This window comes from Mastigoproctus giganteus, chromosome 6, assembly GCF_048544385.1.
Source record: "Mastigoproctus giganteus isolate SK-2022 chromosome 6, ASM4854438v1, whole genome shotgun sequence".
In the NCBI taxonomy this organism is placed as follows: Eukaryota; Metazoa; Arthropoda; class Arachnida; order Uropygi; family Thelyphonidae; genus Mastigoproctus; species Mastigoproctus giganteus.
The window spans coordinates 141,248,724-141,272,089 of NC_143580.1; the positions used below are offsets into that span (position 1 = coordinate 141,248,724).

The window sequence follows — 23,366 nt, forward strand, 5'->3', positions numbered from 1 at the left end:
AGCAGTGCAGACGAGCTGCAAGAGTAGCTCATGGTGTATTGTCAATGATATACAGGAATGTTTCTAGCAGTAATAAGGAGGTGATTATTCCCTTGTATAAGGCAATGGTTAGGCCACATCTTGAGTACTGTATACAGTCTGGAGGCCTCATTTCAAGAAGGATGTAGAGCTGCTGGAACGGGTACAGAGAAGGGCAACAAGATTAGTGAATGGAACAAAGGGTTGCTCTTACGAAGAAAGGCTTAAGTTTTGCAAATTACAGAGTCTGGAGACTAGGCACAGACGAGGTGATCTGATAGAGGTGTATAAGGCTTTGAATGGTTTGAGCATGCTCAATGCCAATGGGATTCTTCATCTTGCTCAGAATAATCACCTCAGAGGGCATAAATTCAAATTGAGGAAGGACGGATGTCAGATAGATGTGCGGAAATTTGCCTTTGGCCAGCGGGTGGTGGGTTGGTGGGACCGACTTCCATCACTTGTTGTTGAAGTTGATAGCCTAAACAAATTTAAAGCTCAACTGGACAGATATTTCGAACGAACAGAGGGGTGAAATGGGAGTGGTGTGTGTTTTTTTTTTTTTTTTTTTTTTTTTGGCTGATGCTGAATAAGCTTGCTTTCTTGCATCATATGCCTCTACTAATGCTATATGTTACATGTTTTCCCAGTATTTTACTATTATCTCATAATAATATACAAATTACCATTTTTTATAGTTTATGAAAGTCACACCAAATTAATGTCCCACAATTTTAAGTATTTTTTTATTATTATTATTCAATGTTTTTGAAGCCTGTGCTACTTTAATAGTACATTGTTCTATTAAAGTAGTTTTTTTCTGTTGGATGTTGGCCAATCAACGTTTGAAAAAGCGGCAGAAATTAATCTGAATTAATAATGATAGAGTGATCAGGATAGCTCCAGTCATAGATTGGAATATTTCAGTTGGACCAGCATACTGTTGGACCAGAGTGAAGCATCTCAGGAATTGGTGCTAGAACTTCTTGTGTGTTTCTAATCTCAGTGACACTCATGTCAATGTTTAACAATAATTTAATGACATTGACAGTAATGTATAGAAGTTTTGAAAGTTTGCTGATGATTTGAATTGTTAAAGGGTAGTTAATGATGAGAATGAGTCTATTTTGCTTCAAGACCAGTTACAGATGTGATTTGATAAATGCTCAAAAATTAATGCTACTAAATGTAGGAAACAATGTTTAGGAGACATATGGTCCATAAATCACTTGTCAGTAATTCATGGCGTTTAATGGCATCCTTCTCATGTACAGGGGGGGATATAATTATTTCTCTGTAAAAACAATGAAGGTAAACATACCAAGCATGATCTTCCACACCTGTTAATGAATTTGTCATCCAGCAGTACATGAAATTTAGAAACAACCTGTTTTCATCACAACCAATTTTTACTGTTCTTCTTGTTATTAAACATCTCCATGAAATTCCACCAGCCTTGTAAAGAAAATCCTTTTCAGTGATAATAGGACATAAATCATACTACAACTATGAGTAGTCCTATGTTTATATTTCTCTTTATGTCATTTTGCTACAGTAATGTTAATATTTTATAATGTTTCTATTGTTATAGGCAAATTTGCCTATAACAACATTAATAAAATTGGAGAATGTCCCAGAATTGTTTTTGTATGCTGTGAAAGAGAGTTCATTGCTTGGCTTCTCCACTGTGAGCACCACATGTGAAGTAACCATGTTCCAATTCTCTGTCAGTTTGTAGTGGTAGTGGTAAAAAGTTGTATCCAAATTGCTCTAAAAACAGTCAGCAAATATAGAATCAGACATTTTAAAACAGTTAGATGCAGGAGAATGTAATGGCTATAGATTAGGTTTTTAACTTGCCACAAACCATGGTTGAGGATCTGTACAAATACAGTCAAAACTAAAGAATATGCTGCAGTGTGGTAGTTCCAATCTCAGTGATGATCCTTTCTGCCTATAATTAGCTAAGCCCATTTAATCCTTTCTGACCAAATCTCAATTATCAGTTACCTTAACTCGTTAATTAAGGCAACTCAACTCCGGTTGCCTTGATCATTTACTAGATGTTTTTTTTTGCTTTAGGGGTGGTACTCGTTCATGTGTCCATACTGATGTTCTTTGCCAGAGACAAATACCTTGAATTTCCTCTTTTTTGGTCTCTGGCTTTAAATTTTTCTGCCCTGTTCTGTGAAACTTATGTATTGGCTCTACACCATTCTCCCAATTTTACAAATCACTCATAAATTTTGATTTTTTTTTTTTTTTTTTGAAACTCAACTTTAGCTGTCTTCGGATTTCTGGTTGTAGGAACCTGGCTGATAGAAAAGCTGAAGCTTTTCACTTTTCATTTATATGTTAGAATATGAAATAATCTTAATCCTACACTTGGTCTTTTCCTCATCCAACAATCCTTTAAGGTATGCATTTAACATTGGTGGTACTGTAGGTACTTCAGGTCAGAACTTGGTGGTGATCTATTTTCCAGTGGAGCCTTTCCCATGGCCATTCTTAACATAACAAGAATTCAAAATGGAATGAACTTTGTGATTTCTGGTCCCATTTGCCATGGCTGGATTCTTTTTTTTTTTTTTTCTTCAGTTTTTGGCCCTAATGTGTTCATACATGTCACTGAAATTATTCTTGTAGGGATGAAATCCTTATAAAGATAATTTCAATTCTCCATTCCACCCAAAAAAATCTTTTTTTTTTTGGGTGGAATGGAGAATCTTTTGTCACTTCCTTGGTTTTCCAATAAATAATGCTAAAGCCATTCAAGATTACAATATAGCATATATTAACTGGTAACCACACTAAAACATGTAACAATGTGAAAAAAAGAAAAAAAAGTTATTAATCAATCCAAATTTGATTTTCAACAGGCTAAGAGCAAGGTATTTGCTTCTTGTCCAAATGGTAAATGAACCTTCTGGTCTCTGACCAAATCTATTGGCAACAACTTCTGTCCTCCATACTGTCATCTCTGTTACAACCAGATGGTTCTGTTTGCATCCTTGGCTAAAAAAATTGCTGAAAATGATTAGCATCCTAATGCATCAATGATCTTGGTAAATTACCTTCTGTCATATAAAACTTGTACCATTCAGTACCTTCCATGGACTTCCACCATGAGGACATTAGAATTCTGAGCTATCTTGATGCCAAGAAATCTCCAATTCTAGAGGTCCTGATGGCATTTGTCCAGTTGTCTAAACCTGTGATGCAGGCTGAGAGAGAGAGAGAGAGAGAGAGAGAGAGAGAGAGAGAGAGAGAGAGAGAGAGAGAGAGAGAGAGAGAGAGAGAGAGAGAGAGAGAGAGAGAGAGAGCTTTCTCCTGGAGCACAGGTTTGAGAACAAGCACCATTTTATCCCGCTTGCTCCAACGAAGGTTTTCCTTCTGCATGGAAATTTGCTAATATACAGTCGGTTGCTAAAAAGGATAAAATTCTCCTTTCCAGTTATCATCTCATTAGCAGAGGCACATGATGCAAGAAAGCAAGCTTAGCATCAGCCGGAAAAAAAAAAAAAAAACCCTTCCCATTTCATCCATCCACTCACTCCAAATGCTTGTCTAGTTCTGCCTCGAACTTATTTAAGTTTTCGACCTCCACTACAACAGATGAAAGTTTTGTTCCAACTATCAACCACCAGCTGGCTCAATGCAAATTTCTGCACATCTATTCTACAATTGTTCTCAATTTAAATTTATGTCCCCTCAAGTGAACAATCTGAGCAAGATAAAGAATTCCATCAGCATTGAGCTTATTCAAACCATTCAGGCCCTTATACACTTAAATTAGATCACCTCGCAGGTGCCTATTCTCCAGACACTCCCCTCGACGTGGGCACCTGTACGTGGTGAGGGGACCTCCCAGTGACGCTGCTGGACTACCAGACTAGCATCACTGGGATCCAACGCCCACAGCCCAGGTTCCAGGCTTACATCAATGGAATCCGGCGTGTTTGCCGTGCGCTGCGACCCGTGGAAATTCGGAAAAGGGGATCCTGGTGGTTGAGGGGCCCAGCTTCAATACACCACTTTGGCCCCTGCTTCGACAAGACGGGTGGTCCTGGAAGGCCCGGCTAGGATCAATCGGCTAGTAGGCTCACCTGCGAGGGTCAACCGTGTCAATGCCACGCCCCTACCCTCATGGTCCGAGGGACAGGATTCAGGCTGGCGGCGGTGCGGGTATAGTGTCTGGGTAGCCCTGGCGTCCCACTCCCGAGCGCATTTATTGCATGCCGGGTAGTGGGCGTCCCTTTGGGCTCCGTGGTGGGTGGGGAGCCCGGGCACTGAACAATTAAAAAAACTCTGTGAATCCTGATAAACTCATTTCTTCAGGGGCCCCAACCCGGTCCCTATCTGCAAACATAGACGAAGACCCAGATAGTATTATTAGTACAAAGAGGCAGCGAACAGAAGTACCATCAGGGCCTGTTCCAAGGTTCCTAATTATGCACTCAACCGGTGAAAAACCGATTGGTAAAATGTCGCCCTTTTTTATTCAAAAAGGGTTAGATGGGTTAGCAGGTTCTCCCAAATCAGTTAAGAGGCTCCGTTCTGGAGACCTCTTAATTGAAACTAAAAATGACAGGCAATCCGAACATCTACTCCGAACAACATCAATCGGAGGAATACCTATAACAGTGACACCACACAGAACACTCAATTCATTGAGAGGTGTCATTTCGGAGTGGGACCTTCTTGACGTAACCGAGGAGGAAATCTGCTCCGAATTAAAACCCCAGGGAGTTATTGCCGTCAAGAGAATTACTGCGCGAAGGGATGGAAAAATTGTGAAAACCAGGAGTGTTATCCTGACGTTTAACTCTCCTAAACCTCCTGACGAGATTAAAGCTGGATACATCAACTGTTCAGTGCATCCATACGTTCCGAACCCTTTACGGTGTTTTAAATGCCAGAAGTATTGGACATTCTCAAATGGCCTGCCGTGGAGTCCTTGGATAGGCTGCAAAGGACCACGAAACAACAGCATGTTCAGCCGCAAAACCCACCTGTATTAACTGTGAAGGTGAACACCCGGCCTACTCACGAGCATGCCAGAGGTGGAAAGAAGAAAAAGAAATTCAACGGCTGAAGGTAGAGCTAAATATATCATACCAGGAGGCAAGGAAATCGGTCAAACCCCTGAATATCAACAAACCTACCTACGCTCAGAAGGTAGCAGGGAGATGTTCCGTCGGAACTCAGACGGACATGACCATTCCTCCAAAGGAGTCTTTCACTCCCATTGCGCGGTATCTCTTAAGTTCTCAAAAACCTGCACAAAAGGACCAATCAGCTGCCACTCCTATATCGGTACCTCCTAATGCTCCACGAGCAATAAAGATAATTACGAAAGAAAAGAATAAGAAAGGGGAAGTCCCCCCCTAGTATCCAAGAAAAGATGGATGTCGAGCAGAAGGAGGTACCCGAAGATTCAGTCTTGGAACTCTTTGCGGAGGAGGAAATTGACACGGGACAGCATCCATTCTTCCCCAAAAAAGACAAATCCAAGACTGAAGCCCTCAGCACCTCGGAAGCCGCCTGATGGACCCACCAAGCCAAAATAATGGCTAAATTCCTACAATGGAATTGTCGTGGATTCCGGCAAAATATTGATGACATCAAGGCCCTCCTGCAAAAGCACGAGCCCGTTTGCTTTTGCTTGCAGGAGACATATCTAAAGGCAAATGATAATCCCACCATGCACACCATCACATTTTTTCGAAAGGATAGAATTGCGGATGGCCCTGTACATGGGGGAGTGGCTATCCTTGTGGGTAACCAGACCCCAGTGCAGCCCTTGCTAATTACAACCAGCATAGAGGCTGTTGCAATTCGCCTTTCAGTGGGATTTCTATTAACTGTGTGCTCCATTTATTTGCCACCTGGGACTGACGTCTCCCAGGCAGACCTTGATGATCTTCTTACGCACTGCCTCCCCCTTTCTTACTTCTCGGGGATTTTAACAGACATAACACCCTGTGGGGTAGTGCTATCATCAACGGAAGGGGACGAGTCATAGAGCGTATGCTCAATGACAATGACCTTTCCCTTCTAAATACTGGAACAAACACCTTCTTCCACATGCCTACCCGTACTTTTTCTGCCATTGATCTCTCTATCTGCTCCCCTTCTCTACTCCCTTCACTCATTTGGGAAGTGGAGGAGAATCCCTACGGAAGCGATCACTTCCCCGTGATAACCTTGTTACACAGTGGGAGACCATGTCTTCCTTTTAGGTTACCACGGTGGAAGATTGATCAGGCTGACTGGACTGCCTTCCAACATCAGGCAAATTTTGATCTTAGCACAGTCAGTCAAGAGCCTATCAATGATGCAGTTAAGTACATCACAGAAAATACTGTCCAAGCAGCTGCGAATGCTGTTCCAAAAACATCTGCCCGGTTTCCACCATTTCCCAAACCTTGGTGGAATTCACAATGCACAGCAGCAAAAAAGGCTCAAAACAAAGCGTGGGGGATATTCCGCCGGTATCCTACCACGACCAACCTTATAGCCTTTAAACGTGCACGAGCCAAAGCACGGTATATCCGCCGTCAGAGTCAAAAGGAATCGTGGATCCGTTTTACATCATCTATTAACCAGTCTACCAACTCTAAGGTAGTCTGGGATAAAATCCGGAAAATGAAGGGAAAATATACATCCCACTGTTCTTCAATCCTAGATTATAATGGATGCGCTATTGCAGATCCAACTGCAATAGCCAATGCTCTTGGGGAAACATTCTCTAACATCTCTGCAACATCTTCGTATTCCCCAGAGTTCCTGGTCCTGAAACATAAACTGGAAAAACAAGCACTTAATTTTAAGACCAAGGGCCTCTATCCCTACAACGGGGCATTCACTATAGAGGAACTGAAAAGAGCCCTCACTCTTTCCAAAGCAAGTGCCGTTGGACCAGATGGCATCCATTATGAAATGATTAAACAACTTTCACCAAAATCTGTGGATTGTCTGCTCCTTCTGTATAACAGAATCTTTACTGAAGGGCAGTTTCCGGACTCCTGGCGAAAGGCAATCGTTCTTGCCTTTCCTAAGCCAGGAAAGGATCCAAAAGTCACCACCAATTATCGTCCTATTGCTCTGAGTAGCTATCTGTGCAAAATCCTGGAGAGAATGGTCGATTCTCGTTTAATATGGTATCTAGAATCAAACGACCTTCTCTCCAGCATCCAGTGCGGCTTCCAAAGGAACCGGTCCACTTTGGACCATCTTATTAGATTGGAAGCATCCATCCGGGATGCTTTCCTAAAATGCGAACACTTGGTGTCTGTGTTCTTTGACATGGAGAAAGCGTACGACACAACTTGGAGATTTGGCATTTTAAAAGATTTACATAGCCTAGTCAGTATTAAGTGTCACGCTTTTTGCCATCAAAATAAATTCCATCACGGAACTTCCTCCGACTGTAAACAGTGCCCTCTATGTTGATGACTTTAGCATTTTTTGTCAGTCATGCAACATGAGGGTTATTGAAAGACAACTGCAGAAAGCCATCGATAGTCTGAATTCCTGGGCACTGGCTAATGGCTTCAGGTTCTCGCCGGAGAAGACCGTTTGCGTACACTTTTGTCGCAAGCGTAATCTTCATCCTGAACCTGAGTTAAGGCTCGGACAAAATGCTATTCCAGTAGCAGCGAACACAAAATTCTTGGGACTCATATTCGATAAAAAACTCACCTTTTTGGATCATATTCGTCAACTCCACACAAAGTGCACACGTGGGCTTAACATTCTCCGCTCGCTCTCCTCTACATCTTGGGGAGCAGACCGATGTACCCTTCTTCGGCTTTACCGTGCACTTGTGCAATCCAAACTAGATTATGGGTCCCAGGTATATTCCTCAGCCAGAGACAGTGTCCTGCGGTGGCTGGACCCCCATCCATCATCAGGCCCTACGTATTGCTACTGGAGCATATTGCACATCTCCTGTACAGAGCTTATACGTCGAAGCAAACGAACCACCGTTATCGCTTCGACGTAAGCAGTTGTCTTTAAAGTATGCTTTAAAACTGAAATCCCTGCCAGACCATCCTATGTGGCCATTTGTTTTTGAGCCACGATGGGAAAATTTATACAATACCCGTAAGACTGCCAATCGTCCTTTTGGTATTCGTCTCCAAGAGCTACTCAAAGAACTTAATATCAAGGTAGACAAGGTTGCCCAAACACCAAAGCAACCCGTTCCACCCTGGCATGCTCATGTCCCGGCATGTGACTTGTCCCTTAGAAATTGGGGAAAGTCTGACACTCCATCGTCGGTTTACCTGCAGCTTTATTCAGCACACCGAGCTGAACATTCTGACTTTGCGCCAGTTTACACAGATGGCTCTAAGTCGGAATCTTATGTGGGATCTGCTGCTGTCTTTACAGACAGCTCTACATCGGAGCAGATTCCCTCTGAATGCAGTATATTTACTGCAGAGCTGCATGCTATAGAGTTAGCCTTGGATCACATTAGTGAATGCCAATACCAACGGTTCATTTTATATTCCAATTCTCTCAGCGTGTTACAGGCTTTAATATCTGTAAGATATAATCCTCATCCAGTTCTGTCTAGTATTCAGCAGAAGATTCACTTCCTCCTTGGACGTGATATCCGCTTCTGCTGGATTCCCAGCCACATTGGGATTAGGGGAAATGATTTGGCTGACACCGCAGCCAAATCAGCAATTCCCAATAATAACCGCTGCCTGTCAGTCCCCTATACAGACTACAGGCAAATAATACACCAAAAGATATATTCCCAATGGCAGGATTCATGGAATAGACAGACTGCGAATAAATTATATCGTATAAAGCCTGTTATTGAACCGTGGCAGTCTAGTCTGCGCAGGAATCGTAAGGAGGAAGTTGTTCTTGCCCGGACTCGCATAGGACATAGTCATTTGACACATTCTTTTCTGCTGAGGGCTGATGACCCTCCTATGTGTGAGTCTTGTGGGACAATTTTATCAATTCGACACCTTTTAATTGACTGTCCAGATTTTAACAATATCCGTCCTAGCGTTTTTAATCATCTGACTGAGCCGTATACACTCAGTCAGATGTTATCCGACAATGACCATGTGTCTGCTATTTTTAGTTATTTTAAATCAATAAAGGTTTTTACTTGTATTTAATATTTACATGTTACTGTTATTTCCTTATTGATTTATCTTTTCTACATTTTATACCTTTGTTATTTTATATACTGACATGCTGGCCTAAGTAATTAGGTCAGTGAAAATTTAAATTTTTATATATGACTTTAGTTTGGCGCATTATAGCCTTAGTAGCTAATGCGCCAATAAAAACCAAACAAACAAACAAACAATCTCCAGACACTGAATTTGCAGAATTTAAGTTGTTCTTGGTAAGAGCAACCCTTTGTTCTACTCACCAATCTCGTCCTTCTCTGTACTCATTCCAGCAGCTCTACATCCTAAAATGAAACATTCTGACCTGTACTTAAGGCATGGCCTGACCTATTACAAAGGGATAATCACCTCCTTTTTACTACTAGCAAAATTTCTGTATATCATTGACAATACTGCATGAACTGCTCTTGCAACCTGTCTGCACTGCTCAAAAAACTGCATATCTGACTGCACAATTACCCTCAGGTCCTTTTCAATCCCTACTAGGAATGAAAGAGACTGGAGAATAGGCACCTGCGAGGTGATCTAACTGAGGTGTATAAGGCCTTGAATGGTTTGAGTAAGCTCAATGCTGATGGGATTCTTCATCTTGCTCAGAGTAACATACCACACAGTTGGTATGTTACTCTGGAGTTACTGCTACCCATATGCACTACTTTACATTTGCCAATGTTAAACTTCAGTTGCCACCGCTCAGCCCATCTGCTCAACTTTTCTAGATCCTGCTACAGTAGTATACTATAACTTCTGTCAATAACAATCCTGACAACCTTTGTATTGTCTGCCAACTTATACATTAACCCTGATATACCTTCATCAATATCATTGATAAATACAGAAAACAACACTGGGCTCAACACCGAACCCTGGTGGACTACTTCCCGAAGAGCAGTGTCCATTGATTACCACTCTCTGTCTTCTCCCATTCAACCATCCTTCTATTGGATTCTCTCATTCAACCATCCTTTTATCCATTGTAGCAACTTGCCCTTTGCTATAATGCTCCAATTTGCACAGTAGTCTTCCATGCACAAAAGTATCAAAAGCTTTCCTGAAATCAAAGTATATGATATCAAAATTATTTTTTGCATCCAGTTCCTTTGTAACCACATCATCATATCTAATCAAATTTGTCAGACAAAACTTAATGAACTCATGCTATGTCTGGACTATAACTGCAGTCTTGTCTAGATGATCTTGCAGTGCTTCTTTAACCAGTGACTCCATTATTTTTCCTGGAACAGAAGTTAAACTAATAGGTCTGTAATTACTTGTGTCACCTTTGATCCCCCTTTGTGAATTGGAGACAAATTTGCACATCACTAGTCTGTGGAGACCTCCCCTGAGTCCAAGGAAGCTTTCATAGTTATAGTTAAGGGTTTGATTACTTCCTTTGCTGCTTTCTTTAATATAACTGGAAAGATCCCATCCACCCCGGGTACCTTTTTTATGTTCAGGTTCAGCAATTTCTCCTCTGCTTTATTCTTAGTTATTACAAAATCATTTAGTTCCCTGTTAGAGTTTGATAAATGCCCTAAATTCTCTTCCCTAAATAACTCGTGTGAATGTAGATGCAAAGTACTCATTCAGTCTGTCAGCTACCTGAGCAGGATCATCAACATTCGAACCATCGATATCAAGTGGACCAATCTGATTCATCCTCTTCCTTCTAGAGTTTACTTAGTAAACAAGTCTTTGCTGGTCCTTTTTGCATCCTTTGCCAAAGATGTCTCGTAATCTGCCTCTCCTGATAGTTTTTATGGATCCCATACATTTTTATTCTCTGCCATGAGTCTCATTAGTTCATCTGCCATCCATTTAGGCCTAAACCTTGAACAGTGTTTCTTAGTTGGGACAAAAGCCTAGTATTCCAATGTAATTCCTTGAATGCTTCCCTTTTAAAATTTGCTTTTTGGTAACATCAGTTGATCCCATTGTATAGAATTTAAAAACTGCCTGAGATTACTGTAATCACTTCTACAAAAGCAAAAACCCTTTCCTTTACCCCTGATGGTAGTTACATCTTTAAGTAAATTCAACATCAGCTCACTGTGGTCACTACCACCTAGTGAATTCTTTATATGCAGATTCTTAATGCACAAAAAATCACTGCTGATAATTAGATCAAGAGATTAGATTAATTAGTTATTACTCCCTCTAGTTGCCTCTCGAACATGCTGCTGTAGAAAACATTCATCCAATAAATCCACAAAAGCTTTGCTAGTGTGCAAGAGACCAACGCATAAGTTCGATTCAATATCAGGAAGTTAAAATCCCCCATTACAAGACAATCTGATTTACTGGCACACTTTATTTCTCTGCATAGTTGTTCATTGTACTCATCAGAGTCAGTAGGCCTATAACACACTCCTGCTTTCCTAGTACTTATGTCACACCAAACTGGACTCAACATTACATTGTCCACCCATGTTAGCTGGATGCACTTCCTTAGATTTTGTGTTTCTATAAAGTAAGGGCAAAGGCCTCATGCTACAAGGTAGAATGACAAATATGTAGGTTAGTGCAAATGCATCATTTTAACATAGCTATCTACCAAAGTAGTTAAATTAAATTGGCATTGTTTTGGTTATAAATAACAATAGTCTTCTGCACTGGTGAAATGTTATTTATTCGAGGTAGTACAATACCATGGCAACTCGTTGTGAAGGCAGAATATGAGATATAACCAAAATGATGCCAATTTAATTAATTTAACTACTTTGGTAGATAGCTATGTTAAAATGATGCATTTGCAATAACCTACATATTTTGTTTCTTAACTAACTGTGTGACCCTTCCTCCCTTTCTATATACATTGTACTCCCCCAAATTCCAATTCTGCATTCCTTATCTCTGTGTGACACCTCGTCTCCAGTATCCCAACAATATCTGCCTTTGAAGTCTTCATCAGCACCTCAAGTTCAAGTTCATCAAATTTATTTACTGTGCTCCTAGCAGTGGTGTACATACAAGTATACATGCACCTATTCTTACTCTTAGTTATCCTAACACAACCCATGTATTTATTTGTTCCCTGATGACTCCCAGTACCTTGCTTTCCGGGTTGCTGCTCATTCCAATAGAAGCAGTGCAAGTAATACTTTCACTGATGGCTATGCCTACTGTTAATCTATTTTAATCTGTCTGTTTGTGAATCCTGCCCCAAACTACAGTTTTCCAACCCACCTAACACTACCTTGATAGCATTAGCAAATATTCTTGCACCCTTTCTATTTAAGTGTATCCCATCCCTATAGAAACAATCTCTCCTGTTAACAAGCCCATGAAAACATCTATGATGGTACTAGAGTAAAATCGATTGGTAACGAAATTTTCTTACAGTAACAAAATTTTATGGAAATGACAATTGACATAACTTCCTATTAGGTGGCTGTTAGATTTAAAATGATGCAAATGACGTCGCTTCCTAAATGACACTAACGTTGATTCAGTAGAGTAAGCAGCAGGTAGTAATATGTAAAAATAAGAGCAGAATATTATGCAAGGATAAAATGCAGACTTTAATAAGATTTTGATCGACACATCAACCTTCTAAGTAGTGTAAGCAAGTTTCGATCAAACTGTTCAAAAATTTAAACGGTTTTACTCTAGTGCCACAATAGATGTTTTCATATAAAATAAACCATCTTTCGTGCATACAAGAGTACACAGTTTTTTTTTTTTTTTTTTTTTCCTCTCTCTCAACATTGACCTGTACTTGCCAAGTAAATCTGCAGATTTCCTACTCTAAATGTCATTAGTGCCATCGTATACAACAATATCACTCTTTGTGCCCTGAAAAGATATCTGCTTTCATAAGGTCATCTACTTTGGCCCCTGGTAGATATACCTTGGTCCTGTTCCACCTATCCTTTTTGTACAATATATATCCTGTCTCCTTGACAATAGAGTCACCAACAATAACTAGCTCCTGTGGGACCAGTGCATTCTGTCCTGAAGGTTGCATCTGTGTTGCCTGATGCTCAAGAGTGAGCTCTGGTGTTGGGTTGTGCAGCTGAGAGCTTGATGGGTCCCCCACTTTAATTCTTTCGAGGGCATCTACCTTACTCTTCAAACTCTCATAGATGCCCACCAGAACACTGAGTTGGCACCTAATTTCTTGACACACACTCTGCACCTAGTGCATACAATGACATCCTCCTCTGCACATTTGTTTAGGCTGTGATGCATTGGAGAATCGCCCCCTTCAGTTCTTACCCCAAGCCACAGCACTCCTGCTGCTCTAGTCTAGGTGTGATTTCTGGTTAAATATGATTTAAGTAATTAACAATGAAAATTAACATCATTTGCAAGAGCTCACGAAGTCTACATCTTCACACTTATAATCTCGTTCCCAGAGTATGTATGAGATGAGATGAGAATCTTTTTATTATTGTTCTTGAGTGGCTAGATTTTTTAATTTAAATCCATATCTTCAAATGATATCAGGTCACATCATTTCCAATCACCATTTGTTATGGTAGAATACTGGTATGAGTTACAGCCATTATATTACACTCCTATTTTCAAAGTAATGGAAAAACCCATCACCATACAAACTATATAAAAACCTTCTATCTGATCCATGATCACTAATGTGAATGAAAATCATTAGTGTCTTCCGTTGTGTCCAGTTTCTCAAAAAGTGAAAAAAATTTTATAAACTGGATTTTTCTGACTTTTATGCTTGAGTAGGATTTTAATAATTTTGAGAAATCTAAATTTTTTGCAATGCCCGCTTTCAATTGAAATTAGTGCGAGCCTGGATAAACAATTTTGAGACAGGGACCTCAAACAATTTTTTAATAATTTCAGTTTTGAGAAACTGCTAATACTGGTAATGTTAAAAGAATGCATAATGCGGCTGTAATTTGTAACACTAATCGTTAAACCACTGCACTGGCATTGACACTACATGGAAGCTCAACCCAATAGGGAGGCACAATACACAGTTACACATAAGTAATCATGAAATAATGATTCCTGATTTAATTAATAACTTAACACATTTATTCAAGTTCACATTATAAATTATTGTTTTTGTAAATTGATGGAGTGCTACCTCAAGCATGCATTTGTTTTGCTGGTACCTAGAGGTGGCCCCTGCTGGTAGCTTTTACAAGCAAGGCTAGCTTCCAGAATCAACAGAAAAAAAGGCTAGCTTCCAGAAAAAACTGCACATTTGCAAGAACTTTGGTCCAGATGGAGAGCATTTCCTTTGCATCAGTCAATGATATTGTACTTTTTCCTCACTGAGGAAAAAGTAGAATATCACTGATTGTATAGCAAATATAAAAGAATCTCTAAGTGAAATCAAACCATCAATTTAGAGGACATGATGAGGAAGCTGTTGTCTATAGTGAAATACCTGAAAGGCATCTCATCAGTAGAAGGGCACTGAATATATTGCATTTAGTACTTGTGGGAGAAGATAGTTTCAACAATCTTGAAGAAAGCTATGCAATTCAAAAGTCTCAGCTGTTATTTAAGACACCTGCAGAGATTTTATATATATATATAAGGTTCTGACTTACAAGCAAGGACAGACTTACCCAGGGAATCTGGGCATCAATTACCACCAGAGCCAACAACAAACATCAACTAATAGTCATGACATGAGTGATTCAGTTGTAGATAAAATTGTTGGGCACAGCCAGAGCTAAGGCTCATGCTGGCCCTGCTGTGATGATTCTTGAAATCAACCCTTTGATAAAGTGTACTCTAAAATTAGATTGGTGGATGGAGAAGGAGACCTATCGGAATTTGCAATGGAAGATAAAACAGACATCCATAATAAGTTTCGGACCATTGCAGCTGTACCTTTTCTGCCTTCAGACTTTTGTAAGTCACTTCCTCCTTTATTATTGTTATCCTCATTATCTTCTTAATAACATCAGTTAGTCAATTATGTGTTTTTTTTTTTTTATTTAACTTTTTTGTTTATTCTTCTTATAAAACATTAATAGTGGTTGTATTTTTTTTATAATAAACAAACATTTTAATTCTTATTGACTATGATCATTTGTCTTGATTTCTGAAAAAAAAAAAAAAGTCTACTTAAGGCTTCAGTTTTAATATTTACAGCAATTTTAAGGAACATATACCCTGTGAATATCAAAGGTTTACTATATATATATAATTAATGATATTGAGCCCTAGGCAACAGTTCGTTCAATTTTTTTTTTTTTTTTTTTTTGAAGGAACTGTTGGACTCCAAGACAAATGTGTCAATGACCATACTGCTGTTTGAAACAATTCTGTAACTCATTCTGTGCACTTTTCACAGAACTGTTTACTCAAAACAGAAACCCTTCATTGCTTTTTTTCATTTTTTTGGGAGCTGCAAAAGGATGATATATGTTTTGCCAGACAAGTTGCATTATTGAGGTGGAGAACTCAATTCTTTGCTCATAACAGATTAGGATGTTTTCATCCAGCTGCATCATGAAGCTGGTGTCAATGTTGATAAAGACATATCATTAACAGTCCAACCTTTGAACATTACCAAATGAAAAAACCTCTAGATTTAACTCAACTCCTCCTCTGATCTGTCTATGCAAAATTCTTGTTCTGTGTGCTTTTGTAGTCATATTAAGAGTTTTGGTAAGTGTCTTACTAAGTTTAACACACCACTTTGTTTATTCACTGCCCAAGCTGAGTCACCTTCAGTGATGGCTAATTCACAAACCTCATGAGAGGTTACCGTATAAGCCATTATCCAGTAAGATGGCTTGTTGTGTGGCTGCAGGGCAGAAGGCTGTGATTAATCAATGTTCTTCAGATTGGTGTAATGTCAGGAGTGGGGCTACTGTCAAAATTTGCAGAAAGCATAAAGATTGGTAGAGTTATTAATGGTCAGTTCCAAGCAGCACTCCTTCAAGATGACTTGAACAAACTTCAAAGATGGTCAGTGTGCAGACCTCATCTGAAAAGACATTGAGATTCTTGAAAGGATCCAAAGACGGGCAACTTGAATGGTCAGATCAGCAAAATGGCGACCGTACAAAGAAAGGCTCCAAATATGTGGAGTACAGTGCTTGGCAATTAAGGCACCTCAGAGGTGACCTTATTGAGGTTTATAAGGCTCTAAGAGAGCAAAATGAATGAAAGAGGAATTCTATAACTAGGGGGCATAAATTCAAATTACAGAGATTAAGGTTTTGATTAGATTGTAGGAAGTTTTCTGTTAGCCAGTGAGTCGTTGATTGCTGAAACACGTTGCTCTCACAGGCTGTTGAGACTGACATCATCATCAGTCATTTTCAATCCACTGCAGGATGAAAGCCTCTCCAGCAACTTTACAGTTCGTTCTGTGCAATGGCCATCCATCTACTGCCCACAAATTCTTGAATTTCATCTGTCCATCTATGTTGTTGTCTTTCTGGTTTTCTTTTAGCTCCTCTTGGGCCATTCTGTTATTTTCTTAGTCCATTTGTCATCATGTCTTTGAGCTGTATCCTGCCCAAGTCCATTTCAGTTGTTTAGTTTTGATAAGAATGTTTGGTTTAATACTTGGGTTTGCTGTCTAATTCATATGTTTCTCTTCTTATCCAACAGTCTGATTCCTAATATAATTTATTTCATTCTTCTCGCTGTAGTTTTCAGCTTCTCTTCCATTCTTTTGGTGAGTGCCCAAGTTTCACTTCCACAAGTCATGATGGGAAGTATACGTTGGTTCATATGTTTCAGACAAATTGGGATATTGCTCCTCAGTATGTGACAATATTTCCTGAATGCTATCCATCCGAAATTCATTCTTCCCTTGACTCTCAGCCATTTATCATTACTGTAGCTAATGACTTGTTCAAGATAAGCATATGAATCCATCTTTTCAATTTCTGCTCCTTCAATGATTATATAACTTCCAGTGGCATACTTGTTCATCATTACTTTTGTTTTAACCATATTCATCTTTAGTCTGAAATCCTTACTAAATCTGCATAATTGATTAAGATTTTCCTAATTCTTCTGGCTCATGATTTATGATCCCAATGTCATCTGAAAATCGTAAATGGTTTAGGTACTCTCCTTGTCGAATTCCTTTCTCAATTTTAAAATTACTACTTCTTTCTCTAATCTAATAAAGGAGGTAGCATATTTTCTTCAAAAAAATCTAATATATGGGAATGTCTATGCCTTGTCTTTCCTATGCCCAAAACATTGCCTTATGCAGATGCAGTCAAATGCCTTTTCATAATCCAGAAATGCCAGGCATAATGGCATTTTACATTCATTTGCTTTTTCTATTAGCTGTGATATTATGGGAAGGTGATCCATATTTGAGAATCCTATCCTAAAGCCAGCTTGCTCTTTTGGTTGATTCTAATCTGTTGGTGATGACCATTGTAAACAACTTGTAGATGTGGGACAAGCTACTTGGTCTATAATTTCCAATGTATGATTTATCTCCTTTCTCACGCAGCAAAATTATGATTTTCTACTCCTTGGGCGTCAAAAATTTCCTGATGTATTTTGTGAAGGGTCTTGCCAGTTTCTGTGTTGTCTCTTCCTCCTAATTTTACCAACTATACAGTAACTTCATCTTCACTTGGGGCTTTTTGATTCTTCATTTTCTTCAATGCATGTTTTACCTCATCAGGAAAGATATTAAAGACCTGTTAGTTTAACTTGTGTTCCGGGTAAAATAATGGAATCACTGGTTAAAGAAGCATTGCAGGATCATCTAGACAAGTCTGCAGTATTAGTTAAGACACAGCATGGGTTTGTTAAGGGAGTCTTGTCTGACAAATTTGATTGGATACTATGATGTGGTCACAAAGGAACTGAATGCCAAGAATAATTTTGATATCATATACTTGGATTTCATGAAAGATTTTGCTACTGTTGCACATGAAAGACTGCTGTACAAATTGGAGAGGTATAGCATTAAGGGTAAGTTGCTACAATCGATAAAGGGATGGTTGAGTGGGAGATGGCAGAGAGTGGTAAACAATGGACACTGCTCTTCGTGGACAAATGTTATTAATGGAGTTCCCCAGGGTTAAGTGTTGGGCCCATTGTTGTTTTGTATATTTATCAATGATATTGATGAAGGTATATCAGTTTTAATATCCAGGTTTGCAGATGATACAAAGGTTGGCAGGGTTGTTAATGACAGTAACCGTAATGTTAATGACAGCAACTGAAGTTTGGCATTGACAAATGTGGGGGTAGGGCATGCCGATTAGGGAGGCATTTATGTTTATATCTCTTACAATCACAACATTTTCTTATTTTGAGTTTGTGAACGCATCATGTAGGTGGACATTTATTTTATAAAGACAGGCAAAATGAAAAAAAAATTCATTGGAAGTGTCAAAATTACCAAAAAACCATATGTGCCGCTCGAGTTACTACGGTAGATAACACCATTGTTAAAACATGGAAGGAGCACAATCATTGTGGAGACGCAGCAGGAGTTGAGGCAGCACAACTTCTTGATACCATTCGAACTTATGCAGAAACAACAAATAATACGCCTCATAGTATTATTTAAAATGTTTCGAGACTCTGTAGCCAAGCAGCAGCTTCCAAGTGAAGATACAATGAAATGAATGATCCGAAATATAAGAAATCAAAATCTTGATGGCCCAGTTCTTCCAACGCATCATAGAGACATAGTTTTTACAGAAGAATATAAAACATCATGCAATGGAGAATTGTTTCTACAATTTGATTCTGGACCCGAGGACAATCGTATGTTAATTTTCAGTATGAAAAGAAATTGTTAGCGTGAAATGAACACTGGTATGCCGATGGGACTTTCAAAACTGTTCCCTTTTTTTTTTTTATCAGCTGTATACGATACATGGATTCAAGCACAAAATATCACTTCCATTAGTTTATGCATTATTGCCTAACAAGTCTGAGGAAACGTATGTATCTCTATTACAGCAGCCGAAAGTATTGGAACCGGCTATGTCCCCACAATCAATAACTATAGATTTTGAGACAGCGATGATGAATGCTTACAGAAGTCTTTCCTGACTCTTTGCAACAGGGTTGTTTTTTCCACTTTTCACAATGTATTTTTCGTTCCATTCAGAATAATGGATTGAAACAATGTTATGAAACTGATGCTAATTTTACTTTAAATATGCAAATTTTGGCAGCAATTGCATTTGTGCCCACTCCAATTGTGACGGTCGTTTTGAACATTTGTGTGAAAATGGTGTTTTTCCTCCAGAATCGCAAGAAGTTGTTGATTATTTTGAGGATACATGGATTGGACGCCCAACTAGACGACATCGTCGACCACCAAAGTATTCCCATGAAATGTGGAACGTATGCCAGCTTGTTCTTGAAGGATTACCAAGAACGAATAATTCTGTTGAAGGGTGGCATAGAGGATTTGAGGAACAAGTCGCTGCTTATCATCCCAACATTTGGAAATTTATTGATTGCATTAAAAAAGAACAAAGTATTAACAAAAAATACATAATCTACCTATTAAATTACATATTTCCATACATTTGTTTTTTTTTTATTTCCATACTATTCCCTCACAGTTCACGGAATTCCAAAAATATGCTAATTATAGCTTAAGGCAGAAACTAAAATAAAAAATAACTTTTTATGATTTGACCAAACACATCTCATTGCTTCTAGATGGTAAAATGCAATAAACTGACGCGGCAGTAAATTGCTGGTGATAAACTTTCCTAGACTCAGGCCACACCTAGAGTACTGTGTACAGGTCTGCAGGCCTCATTTTAGGAAGGATGTAGAGTTGCTAGAACAAAGAAGGGCACAAAGGGGTGCTCTTACCAAGAAAGGCTTAAGTTCTGCAAATTGCAGTGCCTGAAGAGTAATCTAATCTAAAGAGAAAAATAAGAGTAACCTGCAAGGTAATCTAATTGAGTTGTACAAAGCCTTGAATGGGATTCTTCCTCTTGCTCAGATTAAGAACCTGAGGGTTCACAGATTCAAATTGAGGAAAGACAATTCTTAGAATAGATGTGCGGAAATTTACCTTTAGCCAGCGGGTAGTTGATTGGTGGAACAGACTTCCATCATTTGTTGTGGAAGTTGATAGCCTAAATAAATTTAAGGCTAAATAAATTTAAGCTACTAATGCAAATATCGGGTATGTTGTATGTGTTGTTAATTTGTGATCCATCTTCCCCACTGCTGGCATTATTCCTTTACTCCTTATATAATACTTTATAATAGTCTTCTGCTATTTGAATTATGCCTTCTCTGCTATTTATAAGTACACCATCACTGTTCTTCAGATTTAGTATCATTTGTCTTTCTGTATGTCTCTTTCTAATAGCTTTGCATAACTCAATATACTAAATTTTGTCCTTGTCAGTGTTTATTTTGCTTTTCATTTGTCATCTTGTGTTCATCACGACAAGTGTTTCTTGATTCATTTTTTCTTCTTTTGATTTCTTTTTACCTATAGGTTTCTTGGGCTTTATCACTTTCAGAAAGTTGTCATATTCCTCGTCGATATCTTGGTCTGAGCAGTCTGCAGAAGCTCAAACTTGTTCTTAAATTCCAGTACATACTGCTTTTTATCCTCTTCTGTTATCTGAAAGACCTTCGCATTATTTACTGGAGTCAGTTTTTTCCTTTCTTACACCTATATCAAGTGTGCATCTTACCATTCTGTGATCACTTCCAACATTTACCTTGTTCGGGATGGTAACATCATTCACAATATATCTTCTGTTAGCAAGGATGAAGTCAATTTCATTAGTTATTAATTCATTTGGGCTCTTCCGTGTCCACTTTCTGTTCACCCTTTTCTTGAAAAAAAAAAGTTTGTTACTGACATTTTCTCTAGATTCTGCAAATTCCACAAGTCTTTCACGTTTTTCGCATTTCTTTCACCAATTCCAAAATTTCCTATAGTTTCTCTTTAGTCAACCGGGCTAGCCGGGTGGGTAAAGTGCCTGCCTGGCAACCCAAAGGTCGTGGGTTTGGATCCCGCCTCTGGCTTGGATCAAAGTACTGCAAAAACCTTGGGAGGTACATTATGGCCACAGAAGCCGATGCGCCAACAACTACAAAAAAAAAAAAAAAAAGTTTCTCTTTCCAACCTTAGCATTGAAGTCTCCCATAATAATTGTGTAGTGGGTTTTCTGTTCATCATTAAGATCTATATGATATCAAAATAAATTTTTGCATCCAGTTCCTTTGTAACCACATCATACTATCCAATCAAATTTGTCAGACAACACTTAACAAACCCATGTTGCGTCTCAATTGTCTTCTCTCTCTCTCTCTCTCTCTCTCTCTCGATAATCCTGCAATGTTTCTTTAACCAGTGACTCCATTATTTTCCCCCAGAAGAGAAGTTAAACTAACAGGTCTGTAATTACTTGTGTCGCCCTTTGATCCTCCTTTGTGAATTGGGGATACATACGCACATATCCAGTCTGTATGGACTTCTCCTGAGTCCAAGATTACTCTTATAGCTAAGGGTTTGCTGCCTCCTTTAATATAACTGGATAGATCCCATCCTGCCCAAGTGCCTTTCTTATGTTTAACTTCAACAATTTCTCCTCCACTTTGCTCTCAGTCTAACATAGAGCATAAATTATTAAGCTCCATGTTAGAGTTTAATAAGGTTCTGCCCTCCACTTCCCTACAGAATTCCTCGTGTGAATGTAGATGCAAAATAATTATTCAGTTTGTCAGCTATCTGAGCAGGATCAATAACAGTCGACCATCAATATCAAGTGGACCAATCTGATTCATCCCCTTTCTTCTAGTTTATATAAGTAAAGAAGTAATCTGCTTTCACTTGCCTAACCTCCTTTGTGACTTGATTACAGACTAGCTTATACCTACCATAGGCTTCTGTGTCACCTGATAATATATATGCATTTTTATTCTCTGCCACGGGTCTCATTAATCCATCTGACATCCATTTAGGCCTAAATCTTGAACAGTATTTCTTAATCCTTATGAAAAGCCTAGTAGCTTCTACGATTAATTCCTTGAATGCTTCCCATTTAGAATTTGCTATTGGTAACATCATCAGTTGGTTCCACTCTAGAATTTAAAAACTGTCTGAGACCACTATACCTTTACGAAAGCAAAAACCCTTCCCTTTACCCCAGATCGTAGTAATATCTTTAAGTAAATCCCACATCAGTACACTGTGATCACTGCCACCCCTTGGTTCCTTTATCTGCAAATTCTTAATATGAATAAAGGTAGAATACTCACTGTTCTAAACAATTCCAGAACTAGGGGTTATAAATTCAAATTACAGGTTTTGCGGTTTACATTAAATTGTAGTAAGTTTTTTTTTAGCCAGCAAGTCAATGATAGTTGGAACAAGTTGCCCTCGCAGGTCCAGTTTGAATAATTTCACAGGTCTACTACAGTGGTTTTCAACCGGGGTGCCACATAATTTTGGTTTAAGTTACTTAAACTTATTATTTTTTTATTTATATCTTTATTTCATTATAAAAAGGTGTACAGTATCTTTTTAATTTTGTGGTGATCTATAATTGATGTTTACTTAGTGCCTCTATATAAAGAATAAAATTACCGTATTTTCCCATGTATAAGACACACCTTAATTTTGGGGCTCGAAATTTGAAAAAAAATGTATTACATAAAGTTATTGAACTCAAGTTTTATTCATCATAAAATTCATACAACTCTTCATCACTGTCAAAACTCCCATCCATTAGCTTGTCCTCATCTGTGATTGATGACGAATCACTGTCTTCATATATTGCCTCATCCTCAGTTCCATCTATGGCATTTGAAATGCCACACTTCTCAAATGACTTGACAACGATCTCAATCTTAATATTATCCCAGGATCTTTTCACCCAGGTACAAACTTCTCCTATAGTTGGTTTCTTCACTCTTCCTGCTGGTGTCAAATTGTCCCCAGAAGACTTCATCCATTGGTTCCATTCGTCTCTCATGGCAGCTTTGAAGGGTTTGTTAATGCTGACATTAAGTGGTTGTAGCTGGACTGTCAAGCCTCCAGCTATGACAGCAAGTTTTGTTCTTTGCTCTGCAGCAATCTTCTTTGTGTTTTTTGTTATGTGTGTCCTGAACTGATCAAGCACCAATAGGGTAGGTTTGTGTAAGAGCCCACCTGGTCTCCTGCTCCAAACTTTCTCAAACCAGATCTTCATCCCATCCTGATCCATCCAACCCTTGTCTTTAACATGGACAATCACTCCTCAAGGAATGTTTTCTTTTGGC

The 23,366-nt window shown here is 38.8% G+C and overlaps 1 protein-coding gene across 1 annotated transcript in view; it reads left to right on the plus strand.

The window, feature by feature from the left end:
* Positions 1–23,366, plus strand: part of LOC150084623 (uncharacterized) — a 174,065-nt gene that overhangs the window by 148,705 nt on the left and 1,994 nt on the right. The gene's annotated exons all lie outside the window — the stretch shown is intronic.